At 41.2% G+C, this 12,365-nt stretch overlaps 1 pseudogene; it reads left to right on the top strand.

The window, feature by feature from the left end:
• Positions 1-1,515: 1,515 nt before the first annotated feature.
• LOC138385898 (zinc finger CCHC-type and RNA-binding motif-containing protein 1 pseudogene) lies at positions 1,516-11,887 on the top strand (annotated as a pseudogene).
• Positions 11,888-12,365: the final 478 nt, after the last annotated feature.

The following is a 12,365-nucleotide window of genomic DNA, read 5'->3' as shown; positions in this document are numbered from 1 at the left end:
TGCCCAGGAAGCAGAAAAAAAGGGTTTTGTTGAACAGCTGGCAGGCTCTGCCATGGTGGCGGAGGAGATATCTGAATCAGGTCTTATTATTTTTCTCCTTCTGAGTCACTTGATCTTTTTTAGTAGATGCCCAAATTATCTTTTCTTTATTTTTGGAGTCTAATTATTTTACCAGGGTATGGCTTGGTGGTGACTTTTCTATATCATTTTCTCCATAATGTGGTGTGCTTTTTAAATCTGCAGATTTGATTCTTGTTTCATTTCAGAAAAAAAAATTCTGAGTCATCACTTTAAATATGTATAGGCCACATTTCTTTAGTTTTCTTTTGTCAGCACATAAATTCAATTTCCTATAACAGATATACTTACAAGATGTATTGTTATCATAAGGTCACATTCCTGCAGAATCAAAAATATATGTAGCTTTCAGTTGACTAAATCTATGTTTTTCTGCAACTCATGAATGGATCATGAAATCTATTAAGTGAGTTGTGATCTGCTGAATTAGTTTTCTATTGTTGTATAACCAATTATTAATACCACAAAACTAGCAGCTTGTAACAACACGTATTTGTTATCTCACAGTTTCCGTGGGTCAGGAATCTGAGCACAGCTTTCCTGGGTGCTGTGCTCAGGGTCTCATAGGGCTGTGATCAAGGTGCCAGCTGGGCTGCATTCTCATCTGGAGTCTCCACTGGGGAAGAATCCACTTCTAAGCTCATTCAAGTAGTTGACAGAATTCATTTCCTTGTGGCTGTATGGCTGAGGGCTCCTGCTGTTTGCCAGCTGTTGGCTGGAGACCACCCTCCATCCTAGGGGCTACCCGTGTTGCTAGTGGCCTTCTGCAGTTCCTTATCATGTGGGCTTCCTCAACATGGCTGTTTTTTTTAATTGAGCCAGCAAGGAGAATCTCTCATTCCAGTCTGCTAAGATGGAAGTCAAGATAACATAACAAAATTGTGAAAGTAGCATATGGTTACCTTTGCCATATTCTATGAGTTAGAAAACAAGTCACAGGTCCTGCCCACAGTCTAGGGGAAGGGGTTATCTAAAGGCTCCAACACAGGAGGTGCAAATCATTGGGGGTCACCTTAGGGTCTTATCACTGCATCAGTATTTACAAAATAAAATAGCACAGGGGTGTATAAAAAATACCAGAATGCATTACATGTAATAAAAGTATATACTTTCAAATAAAAAATATGTTAGTAATCTAAAGGTGTGTGTGTGATTAAAAATGTATTTCTTACCGATGGTCCGGAGCAAAACTGAGAGCCACTGACTTGGGAAATTTTCTTGCAAACGCTGAAGATAAGGCTGCAGTGGAACTGCACACAAGCCCCGTCCCGCTTGACTTGTCGTCTCTGCTCGTTGCGCTCCCATGGCAACCAGGAGGGAATGTTCTCCAGCCTGATCTACTTCATTGCTGCTGGTAGTTGTAGTAGCCATAGGCGTTGGTAAATTCCCAAAGGGCTTAACATCAGTTTAATCATCCCCTCTAAAGCTTCCTCATCGATGACTCCTGTGAAGCTTGGCGGCCTTGCTGGGGCTGCGCTGCGCAGGGTACGTCCCTCACCCTGTCCTGTTGTGCTGTTCCTGCAGCCGCCAGGCCTGGCGCCCTCATGTTCCCGCGGTTTCTGAGTTTCCCCTGCCCTCAGCTGCCCTGCTTCAAGCACACTGGAGTTTGGCATTAGAGATGTTGTCTTATTTTACTAACGAGACATGGCACAACCTCGCTGTCCTCTCTGCCTTCCTAGGTTGGCCCCTTCAGGATGGGGGAGCTCAGCTGGGGCCGGGCGCAACCTTGAACGGCCTGCCCGGCTCCTATTTCTTCTGCAATTTGGCTCCATCAAGTGCCAGAGACATTTATTGCTGTGGGGTGACTCGGACTCCTGCGCCTACCGTGGGAGCCTCAGTCTTAACCGAGTAGCCCCTGTGGCGCACCCGCTCCAGGGCCGGGGCTGAGACCCCGTCTCCTTCCCAGAGCCTGCCGTGCTCCTTCCCGTCTCTCCTGCTTCCAGGGATCTTACGGTTTCTGCTTCCCGCTTCTCTTCCGTTCTTTTACGTTTCTACCTATTCATGAGAATTATTAGACTCTTGTTACTTTAACAAGCTTGCCTTTACTCCCCTCCCAGCTTGAAGGGACAAAAACGGTGAGCTCAAAAGACCCCAGCTGCCTCTCCCACCCGGACCCTGCAGTCAGAGAGGGGCATCACCGTTCTTAGGTTTTCTTTGTGTCTGCCCCCTACCCCCAGCCCCTTTTCTCCGGTAACATGTGGCCGCAAGAGGAGTGTTAGTGAGAATTCTCAAAATTCTGTTTGCACACTTTCCCTTTATTTAGGGAAGTGTTTTGAGGTTAAAAGTTCTCCAAACCAAGCCAGGCTGTTGTGTTTCTTCCTGTGACCGTCAGGCCACAGAGGTTATGGCTGTAAATCCCCCTTCTCCTCGCCTGCCGACTGATGAGCTATGCGCGCGGGCTTTGTTCTCTTGCTGTTCATTTCGTCAGGTGCTGGTAGGGATGATCAGCGTTCCACAGCCGTCTCTCCCTGGAAGTTGTAAATGTTATTTCCTAGATAATGTTTTTAAGGGGCTATTCTTTTTTCCAGAAGTGCCATGGTCCCATTCCAGCCTGTGAAAGTGTCTCAGGCGCCACCACACGCATGGCCCTCTTTCGTGCCTGACTTGAGGAAGATGCCACACTTGATGTGACGCCGACTTTTTCAATTTCTTCTTCTTTCTCTCTCTCTCTCTCACTATCCTTGCTCCAACCCTCACTCTTTTCCTCGAAGTAAAGTGGAGAAACTCAATTACACAAAGGAGTGCAACACAGAGAGATACTATAGCCAAATTCAGTTAGCATTACCTCAGGGGACAAACCAGTCCCAGGTAAAAACTTCTGGGAAGAAAATGAGCTACAATTGCCCCTTTACTTAACGAACAAGAGAAGAAATTGTGTGTGGCACAATAATTTTGCAAGCACCTGTGTCTGCATCTTGCTGTCCAAATGAGGCCAGATGTGACTTGCTTCTTCAGAGGACCCCTCCATCCACTTTCAACATCCTAATGTAGGGACCATCGGGGACAGCTGCAGCTGATTCTCACAAACCCACCACTCCAGGAAAGAAAACGATAAAACAAACACAAAACCACGGTGTAAGAGAGCTACATTCATGGAAGGAAAAGGAAACAGCTTTTCTGGAACTTGGACTGGAACTTGGCTGTCCACCTCCCCCACTCTGTGGGGGAGGTGGACAGCCAAGCAGCAACCCAGCGTGCTCGGGGGGGGGGGGGGGGGGGGGGGGGGGATGAGTGTGCGAGGCTGGAGGCCAGGAGATCGCACGAGTTTTGATAATTAAGCTAAGTTTTCATTTCAGTTTGTGCAAAATTAGTAAAACTTAATAAGCTCAGGTTGTTATGAAACTAACATTGAAACATAAAAGTGGGTTTACTTCACACTTCACACCATGACACACCTTTACTTTCTGAGCGGTTAGGTTTTGGGGACATGAGGTGATGCTCAGGAATCACTTTCAGAAAAGGACTCTAATGAGTATTTTTTCTAGTACCAATTCATTATTCACTCTGCAAATATTTTTGCCATATGATAATTAAGTCACTGTTAAAATGACAGATAACTATGCAGATGAGAGGAGACCATATGGTGATTACAAGCCAGAATTTAAAATCTTAAAGGACAAAACACTCATTCATTTGCAGCAATTAACAAGGGGACAGCAGGCCATCTGCTGTGACTGGTTAATTCCCTACGGGCGCTTATATAATTGTAAGTTTCACATAGGTTTGCCTTGGTTCTATATCGCAAGCAGAAAAAATATATATAATTTTCCATAGTGTTCTCATTCCTTATTAATGTTATAGTAATGTTCTTAGCATATTGCTGCTGCATTTCTGTACGTGGCTTAAAGATGGTGTGCTGGGTGCTGAGGTCCTTATGCCTGTTTCCAGGGTTTCTTCCACTCCATGTTATTTTCTCAGCCCTGGCTCAGAGCCAAGGTTCTTTTCTCTCCTGTATTTTTCTAGCAACTCTTCATCTCCCTTGGGAAGAGGCAGAGATAGAAAAGGAAGCACCTTGTTATGTTAGGCACAGCTTTCTTTATATTACCAAACACAAGAGCAGGCATTGAAAGAGATGCTAAAATTCATATCATTGTATGACACTTCCTGGGCAATTTGGATTGAGCTAATTTATCTTTTGAGAACAGGTCTCAAGTCCCAAGTGTTTATCACTTCAAAGTTTTAATCTTCCTAATGCCATATTGTTCTCAGTGGAAGACTTTTAAGCTAAAAACACAAATCAAAGCGAAAGAGAGTGGGGAGGGCATGAGCAATTGCCCCATGCCCCTGGTGAAGTCCAGGAGGTCACCGGTGTGGATCACTCAGGTGAAGGGAAGTATTCATTTTAATCTCATGAATTTCTGCTTCATTTTATCAATACAGATTAAAAACGTATTTTCTAAGTCACCACCTTCCTGTTACATATAACAAGGCCCAGCTGATAAAATGACATATTAATATATGGAAAGAAAGGGCTTAGCTCATGCGCATGGCAGCCCCCAGCTCTAGTGGAAGTCTGAGCTCTCCCTGATGAGGGACAATTCCAGACATGTGTCCGTTTCCCACTGACCAGTGGACGTTAAGCAGTTTCCTTCTGCTGGAGGGTGGGTGCAGACCCAGTGGGGATATGGAAGATGCCCAGACGGCCTTCTCTATTGTGCATGTGCTTCGGGGGAGAGGCCGTAGGCCAGGGCTTCTTGTAGGAAGAGGGAGGTTTTCCATTGCTTGGGAAGTTGGATTATCGAATGGGAAATTATAACACTGAAGTAAGTAGAAACCTCCTTGAGCTCAAATGATATTTCACCCTATGGAGCAGGCTGAGGACCGGGCAAGCCCAAGGAGCCTCCCGGTGCTTCTGCAAGGACAGGGATCAGCCCCACCCATGTTGGTAAGAGACAACTGTAAAAACTAAATGATACAACAGTTTATTATTTTCTAAATTGTCCTAAAGAAGAGAAGAGAGATGAATTCTGGCTATGTGATCAGATTCATCATGTTTTGCCTTTTTGCCTAAGGCAAAGAAGAATTGAATTGGGGGTAGCTGTGAGCAGCTGACAGAGGGTGGAAGTCCTAAGGGTAGCAAAGCATCAGGTCTGGAATTTGAGAGAAAGAGACAGAGAAATAGGGAGGAAGAGGAAGTGAAGGAAAGTGGTTAGAGGGAAAAATTTTGTTTTTTGAACACATCTGATTTTTAAATTTTGATCTAATAAATTAGCCTGCTACTATTTCATGGATGTTGACAGAAGAAAAGAGACTCCTGGGTCAGAGACAAAAATCTTTATTACTCACAGCATAGCAAGCAGCCAGAGCATTCCCATGTTTGTGTTGGTTCCTCTTGTCCCCGAAGACCCCTTGGGCGGACCCAGAGCCCCAGATGACATCTGCACACACAGTGAGTTGTATGAGAAGAACGTGAATGTGAAGAATCCACTGCTTTAATAGCAAGCAGTGAACAAGCCTCTTCTTGATCCCAGAGAGAAACATCACACCATTTCTCCCGTTGCTTGCTTGCGAATAGCCCTGAGAAAGGTGGGAAAAGCACAGCCAGGCTTCTGCACTCTCGGAAACCCAGCATGATGGGCAGTCGTGCCGGAGACCCAGGAGGACTCTTTCCTCAGCAGTGATGAGTGGAGATGGCAGAACAGCTGGTTTAAGAGTAACAGTGTGAAGGCCTTAGGAGCAGCTGGTCACTCAGTGCTAGTGGGGACCTGGGTGGCAACTTCCGAAGCAATGTGACAGTGACCCCAAGTGATCTACCAAGCCTGATCTTTATCAGACAATGTCTAGTAGTTGAGGGGCCTCAAGACAGGAGGGACAAGATATGAGAGTAGAAAGGAAAGAGAGTGAGTCTGTGGTCTTTGAGAAGGAGGTAGAATGATATTTGGGGGGGAGGGAGGCACACAAGATTATGGGAAGAGGGGCTGGGAGTTGCTTCTTGGATGTGAACCTTTAAGTAAGAAGTGCCTGCCAGGAAAGACAGTCAGGAGAGAGATGCGTGGCAGGAACGACTAAATGGTAAGTGAAGTACCTGCATATGTCTGCATGGTAGGGCAAAGATTTCTGTAATCCTATGAGCTGAAGGATGGGATAGAAGAGGCCTGGGAATGGGGCCCATAAACCAGCCCCACAACAGGTCACTCAGAGAAGGAAAGGGGGGAAGAGACTGAGGAGTGCTGGGGATGGGGCAGGAGGCAGGAAGGAACCTGCAGACATGAGGGAGCCCCAGAATCACTCAGCAAACCACACAAAGGAGCCAGCACGGGGAGCACAGCTGAGGTAGTGAACCACAGACACGTGCTCAGTCATGGGAGCTGATGGTCCCCCTGCCCACCGCTGACGAGCAATGGGCCTTTTCAACTCTGATTCCCGAGACATGCAGCCAAGAAGGAAGTGAAGGACTGGATAGTGGGAGATTTCCAGAGGAGGGATGGGGGGGGGGGTGGTGATGATTAGATTTTGTGGAAAAGTTCCCTGAAGGAGAACTGGAAGTTCTCTAAAACTGGAAGTGATTAGAGAACCTGAAATGGAGCCATATGTAAAACTGATTCCTCTGAACAGAGAGAGAGAAGAAGAAAAAGAAGAAAATTTCATTTTCTGAATACATCTTGATGTTTTACTTTTAATTTTCCTGTTCATACCTGTTGCATCAGTGGCAAAAGGTGACCCAGCCCATGTACCCCACTCCCTTCCCCGCAGAGACAGAGACAGCACAGATGTGGTTCCAGTCATTAGAATCACAGCCCACAAAAGCAGACCAGGACCTGTGCACTAGACTTAAATAGGGTGACTGCCTGCTAGAAAAGAAGATTTAAGTAGGATCTAAAGTTTCTTAACATAATATCCAAATGTCAGGATACAATGATAACCCACTTGTCTTACCAAGAACCAGGGAAACTGCAACTAGAATGAGAAAAGACAATTTACAGATGCCAATACCAAGATGAATCAAATTTTGAAATTAATTGGCAAGGATTTTAAAGCAGCCATCATAAAAATACTTCAAAAAAGCAATTACAAATGTACTTTACAAATGAAAAAACAGGAAATCTCACCCAAAGAAATAGAAGACATAAAGAAGAACCAAATGGAAATTACATAATTGAACAGTACAATAACTGGGGGAAAAGAAAACCAAAAACTCACTGGATGGATTTTATAGTGGAATCAATATGACAATGGAAAAAATTGGTGAATTTGAAGATAAACAATAAAAATTAACCAGTTTGAACAACAAAGAGAAAAAGTTAAGAAATAAAGAACAGTATTTGCAGGACCTGTGAGACTATAACAAAAGATCTAGCATTCATAATGGAGCTGAAAAAGTATGCAAAGAAATAATGGCTGAAAACTTTCTAAATTTGGCAAAAGACCTAAATCTACAGATTAAATAAGCTAAATGAATCCCAAATAGGATAAACCCAAGGAAACCCATACCAAAAACATGTTACAATTAAACTGAAGACAAAGGAAAACAATTATGAAAGCAGTTATCTGGAATCATGATACCAGAAGGAAGTGGAAACCATTTTTCAAGTGCTCGAAGAAAAGAACTATACATTGTGAATCTATGTCTGGTAAAAGTATCCTTCAGTAATGAAGAGAAAATAAAGACATGCTCAGATGAAGGTAAACTAAGAATTTGTTGCTAGCTGACTGACCCTTAAAGAATGGCTAAGAAAAGTTCTCCAAAAGAAAAGAAGCAATAACAGAAGAAGGCTTGGACATCAGTAAGATAAAAACAAATGAATGGGCAAAAACAGGAGTAAATAGACTAGCCTCCTTATGAGTTTCTAAATCATATTTTATGGGTGAAGCAAAAAGTATAACACCATCTAATGTAGTACTTAGTATATGTAGAGTAAATATTGAAAACAGTTATACTTAAAAACTGGGTTGGGTAAAGATACTAAGAGGAAGTAAGGTATGTACAGTTCACGTAAAGTAGTAAAATGTAAATACCAGTAGTCTGTGAGCATTTACATATGCAAGTTATATAATCAGTAAGAAACTGATTATATAACTTAGGAAAATCCGTAAGAAACTATGCAGAGCAATATATTGAAAACAAACAGACAAAAGAAACAAAACTATAAAGAAATCTCATTAAAATAGAAAAATTGCCAAGAAATTCACAGAAAGGCAAGAAAATAGAAACAGAAAAACAAAAACAGAGAGAACAACAGAAAACAAAAAATAAAATGGAAGACTTAAGTCCTAACATTTCAATAATTACATCAAGCAAAATGGTCTAAATATACTAAAGACAGAGGTTGGGAGAGTGGGTAAAAAACACACAACCTAACTATATGCTGCCAACAGGAAACTCACTTGAAAAGTAGTTATAACATAGATTGAAAGAAAAATATGTAAAAATGTAATGCAAACATTTTTAAAAAAGCAGATTTGGCTATATTAATATCAGATAAAGTAGACTTCTGAGCACAGAAAAATACTAGGGATGAAGAGAAACATTACTTAACGATAGAAGGGTTAATCCACCAAGAAGACTTAGATGTGTATGCACCACACAAGCGAGCTTCAAAATACTGAGGCAAAATTGATAGAGCTGAAAGGAGAAAGAGGTAAACTGACAATTATACAGAGTATGTTCTCTGACCATAAAATATCAAATAAGGAATCAATAAGAGAAAGCCAATAAAGTATCTTAAAACTTTGCTATTAAACAACACAGTTCTAAATAATCTGTGGGCCAAACAGGAAGTTTCAAAGGAGATTTAAAAATACAGAGATGTTTATATAGTTTCAAATAGCTAGAAGGAGGATATTGAACATTCCCAACACAAAGAAATGATGAGTGTTTGAGATAATGGCTATGCTCATTACCCTGATCTTATCAGTATACATTATGTATATTGAACTATCACTATGTACCTTATAAATATGTACAATTATTATTTGTCAATTTAAAAATTTAAAAATTCAGAGAAGTAAATAAAAATGAAAATACCATACATCCATTTTTGTGGGATGCAGCTAAACCAGTGCTGAGGAGGAAATTTACAGCACCAACAGCTTGATTGAAAAAAGAGAAGATCTCGGCCGGGCGCGGTGGCTCACGCCTGTAATCCTAGCACTCTGGGAGGCCGAGGTGGGCAGATCGTTTGCGCTCAGGAGTTCGAGACCAGCCTGAGCAAGAGCGAGACCCCATCTCTACTAAAAATAGAAAGAAATTATATGGACAGCTAAAAATATATATAGAAAAAATTAGCCAGGCATGGTGGTGCATGCCTGTAGTCCCAGCTACTCGGGAGGCTGAGACAGGAGGATCCCTTGAGCTCAGGAGTTTGAGGTTGCTGTGAGCTAGGCTGACGCCACAGCACTCACTCTAGCCTGGGCAACAGAGTGAGACTCTGTCTCATAAAAAAAAAAAAAAGAAAAGAAAAGATCTCAAATTCATAATCTCACTTCAACAAAATAGGAAAGGAAAACCTAAATTAAATCAAAGCAAGCAGAAGGGAGGACATAATAAAAATAGGAGCAAAAATCAAAGAAATTGAAACAAGACAACAATAGAGAAATATCAATGAAACAAAAAGCTGGCCCATTAAAAAATCAATAGTTGATAAACTTCTAGGAAAGTTGATAACAATAAAAATAAAAAGAGATAATATACAAATCACCAATATCAGAACAAAATGAGATGTCCCTACAGATCCTGCAGCTGTTAAAGAGAAAACAAGGGACTAACAGGAGAAAGTTTATGCTCATAAATTCAAGAACATAGAAGAAATGGCCTAATTCCTTGAAAAGCATAAACTATCAAAATGCAACCAAGATGAAACAGATCATCTGAATAGTCATATAACCATTAAGAAAATTTGATTTACAATTAAAAAGCCTCTAAGAAGAGTAATCCCTAGGCACAGTTTCACTGGAGAATTCTACCAAACATTTACAGAAGAATTAATACCAATTTTACACAATCTGTCCCAGAAAAATAGAAGGGGAGGGAGCATTTCTCCACTTGTTATGTGAGGCCAATGTTATCCTGATACCAAAATTAGACAATGACAGAAGGAAAAAAAGAGAGAGGGAGAGAGAAGGAGGGAGGGAAGGAGGAAGAAAAAGAAAACTACACACCAATATTTCTTATGACCTTAAATACAAAAACCATCAAAATCCTAGCAAATTGAATCCAACAATAAAAAGGATGATATACCACAACCAACTGGGATTTATTCCAGGTATGCAAAGTTGGTTCAATATCCAAAAATCAATCCATCCATCAATAGGCTAAAAAAGAGAAAGGTTTATGATCATATCAACTGACACAAAAAAAGCATTTGACAAAATCCACCATCAACTAATGATAAAAACTTGCAGCAAACCAGGAATAGAGGGAAACCTTCTGAACTTGCAAAAAGCATTTACCAAAAAAACTACAGCTGAAGTCACAGTGAACAGTGAAGGACTGAATTCTTTTCCCTAAGATCAGAAACAAGGCAAGGGTGTCCAATCTCACTACTCATATTCACTATTATACTGAAAGTTCCAGCAAGTATAATAAGGCAAGAAAAATTTCTTCCTTTCCATGCAGATTGGAAAGGAAGAAATAAAATTGTGTCTATTGACACAGACGTGTTTATTGACACATGTCTATTGACATGACAGAGGACATGATCATCTACACAGAAAATCCCAAGGAATTTTGCTAAACAAACCTCCTGGAACTAGTGAGTTCAGCACATTTGTACAATAAAAGATCGACACAAAAAATCAACCACATTTTTATATACTAGGAACAAACATGTAGAAACTAAAATTTAAAAAAACAATACCATTTATAATTGTGCCCTCTCAATGAAAGCGACATAAATATAAAAAAAATGTACAGAATCTATATACTGAATATTGCAAAAGGCTGAATACAGAAATCAAGGACCTAGTTAAATGGAGAGACATACTGTGTTCATCAACTGAAAGACTCAACATAGTAAAGATGTCAATTCTCCACAAACAGATCTGTAGATATAACACAATTCCTATCAAAATGCCAGCAAAGGCAACAATCTCATCTCCACGCCTAACCCCTCCCAGGACACGCGGTGCTAAGGCTGCTGCGAGGGGCTGGGAGGAGTCGGGGTTGAGCCCCAAGCTAAGCTGACGGCTCTGGCTCATGCTCTTCTGGTCTCCTGGACCCACCCCACCTGCAGAAATGAGTGGTGGGTGGATTGGCTCCAAGTGAGAGCACAGTGTACATCCAACTAGCCCTTCTCCTTGACAAACAAGGACTTACGCAGGATCTTTTCCAAGTATGGCAAAGTTGTAAAGGTTACTGTAATGGAAGATAAAGATACCAGGAAGAGTAAAGGGGTTGCATTTATTTTATTTTTGGATAAAGACTGCACAAAACTGTACCAGGGCAATAAACAACAGTTATTTGGTAGAGTGAGAAAAACAAGCATTGCTATTGACAGTGGAATAGCAGCTGGGCTCATCCGAAGGTGAAATGACTTTGATAAACCTAAGTGTTATGAATGTGGGGAAAGTGGTCACTTAAGTTATGCTTGTCCTAAAAATGTGCTTGGAGAACGCGAACCTCCAAAGAAGAAAGAAAAAAAGAAAATTCCTGAACCAGAAGAAGAAAATGACGAAGTAGAAGAAAGTGAAGATGAATGGGAAGATCCCACTCTGGACTACCCAGCCCAGTCACAGCCCCCAGCTGAACACAACTGAAGACAGATGTGAAACGAAAACCCAGTTCAGGGGGCTCCTCAACATCAGATGATTCAAGATGCCAGGGATAAAGAAAAGCAAATATTTCAGTGATGAGGAAGAACTTAGTGATTAAAATTATATTTATTATATAAATATAATTAAAATTTTAAAAGTCTTAGAGTACAAAGTTCAGTTGGGGACTAAAGATTACTTTTAGAATTTGAGCATATGAACACTTAATGTCAAATAGTTGTTTACTATAAAATAGTTCATAGAAAATTAAGTTAGTTACTCTCCCAGCAAAACAGGTCCCAGGCAGGATCGTTGCAAGAGACTTGGAAATAATAGAGACAAAAAAATAACAGAGAGAGAGACAAAGTGCAGTTTAAAGTGATGGGGGAGTCAGGGGTCCTCCAGTATTCCCGTGAGCTGTGAGGCCCCGAATGAAATTCCACATCAGTATTTATTGTTACAGCAGTTAGTAGTCCTTGGTTAAAGAATTATGTGTATGGCTCATTCGTTGAGGTTTCCAGGCTCAAAAAGGTTTTTAAGGGACCCTTGCCTAATTCTGTTTACAAGAATAGATGGTTACAAAATTATTCTAAGATAAA

This window comes from Eulemur rufifrons, chromosome 7, assembly GCF_041146395.1.
Source record: "Eulemur rufifrons isolate Redbay chromosome 7, OSU_ERuf_1, whole genome shotgun sequence".
NCBI classification, from domain to species: domain Eukaryota; kingdom Metazoa; phylum Chordata; class Mammalia; order Primates; family Lemuridae; genus Eulemur; species Eulemur rufifrons.
Note: the sequence above shows the minus strand (reverse complement) of the source record. Positions and strands in the feature narration are given on the sequence as shown.